At 55.2% G+C, this 1,675-nt stretch overlaps 1 non-coding gene across 1 annotated transcript; it reads right to left on the reverse strand.

The window, feature by feature from the left end:
* Nucleotides 1-976: 976 nt before the first annotated feature.
* On the reverse strand, nt 977-1,049 carry TRNAQ-UUG (transfer RNA glutamine (anticodon UUG)). The gene has a single exon. It is a non-coding gene; the product is annotated as a tRNA-Gln (tRNA).
* Between the last annotated feature and the right edge of the window lie 626 nt (nt 1,050-1,675).

The following is a 1,675-nucleotide window of genomic DNA, read 5'->3' on the forward strand; positions in this document are numbered from 1 at the left end:
CTCAATGCGTATAGTTTCCCTCTACCTGGGAAAACTTCAGTGAGGCTTTTTTCTCCTCCTCTTGGGTCACTGATGCCCATTGCAGATAGATCTTTGGTCCAGCTGGCTGCTATAGGGTGGGGTCCTAGAACTTAACAGTCTGGCTAGAGATTCCTGCGGGTTGACCTGATGGTTGGGTTTCTTGCTGCTTCACCTGATGTCCACAACTTTGGCCCCTGTAGTTGCAGCTCTTCCTCTTGCCCACATGGCATTTAAAGGAAGGAGAGCCAGGGCCAGGTTCCCAGGCTGGAGCCCAGCACACCTCTCCTTCTCTGGGCACCTCGAGCAGAGGCGGCTGGCCCTGATGGCTCCAACGGAAGGCTTAAAAGCCACAGAACAACCGAGGTCAGGGCACGAGGAGGGCAGGACCATGCCTATGTGTGGCCTTCAGACAGGCACAAAAACACTCAGCCAGCCTGCTCCCTGCCATGCCAAACCCCCACTGAAGGCCACCGGCAGACGAGCATGCAGGGCCACTGCTGATGCTCTGTGGCCATTATCAAAGACGGTAGGAAAGCAGGGCCAGCCCCCCGGTGGGGCCTCTTACTATTCCCACTCAAGGTGCTCACTTTTGCAGTGGGGCAGGAGATTTTACCCCAAGAGGCTTTTCCCAGCTGGCGAGAAGCAGAGAAACACCCAGGCTCCAAAGACACTATGTAGCAAACCCCCTCAAGCACAGGGACTGACGCACATTTGGAAGAGGGAAACTGCTCTACATGCTGGCCCCAGGCAGCCCCCCATTTTCTTTGGCAAGTCAGGAAGGGCAAAGGCTAGACTGGAAGCACCTGGGGCTCCTGCCCCAGGCTTTGTGATGTTCATCCCTCAACTCCTTCCCGGGACTCTAGCTGCAGCCAGAGCATTGGCCTGAGCAGCCAAGAAGAGGTTCCAGCCCTGAAGGGAGCAGGACTTTCAGCACAAAGGTAAAACTGTGTGAGCACAACCATGAAGGGATTCAAACCCTCAATCACCTGATCCAAAGTCAGACGCCTTATCCATTAGGCCACATGGTCACACAGAAAAAGGTCCTCCAGGCAGTTCTTTGGAAAAGGCAGACACTGTCACAACTGTTGAAGTGGGGATTCACCCACGAAAGCTTATGCTCCAATACATCTGTTAGTCTATAGGGTGCCACATGACTCTTTGCTGCTTTTGCAGACACTGTGTTTCTCAGGTCAGCTACTGAGGGGGGCCGAGACTCTCTGGGCACAAGAAGTGGAGTTCCCAGTGAGATGTGAGACTTAATTCTCTGGAGCCTGGTGCAGGGCTTTGTCAGGGAGGCTCAAGCATGGGGCATTGTGGTGCAGCGGATGGACCAGCTGTCTAGATGTGGAGATTTAATCTCACTGAGGAGGAGGAATCTTGCTGATAGGCAGTGGCCAGGGCCGGTGCAACCACTAGGTGAAACAGTTGGCTGCCTAGAATGCCAAGTGGTTGAAGGAACCAAAACGCGCGGTCAGGGGAGACAGTGCAGTGGAAGTGAGCTGGGGCAGGGGGCTGCGGGCAGGGCGCAGGGAGAGGGCTGCCTGAAGCAAGTAATGGTGATGTGTGTGCAGGGGAACCGCACTAAACGACTGATTGGCACCGCAAGCCTGGGAGGCGGGAGAAGTTGAATGGCACTGGCATGCTCAGGGGAGAA

This window comes from Gopherus flavomarginatus, chromosome 8 (genome assembly GCF_025201925.1).
Source record: "Gopherus flavomarginatus isolate rGopFla2 chromosome 8, rGopFla2.mat.asm, whole genome shotgun sequence".
Classification (NCBI taxonomy): domain Eukaryota; kingdom Metazoa; phylum Chordata; order Testudines; family Testudinidae; genus Gopherus; species Gopherus flavomarginatus.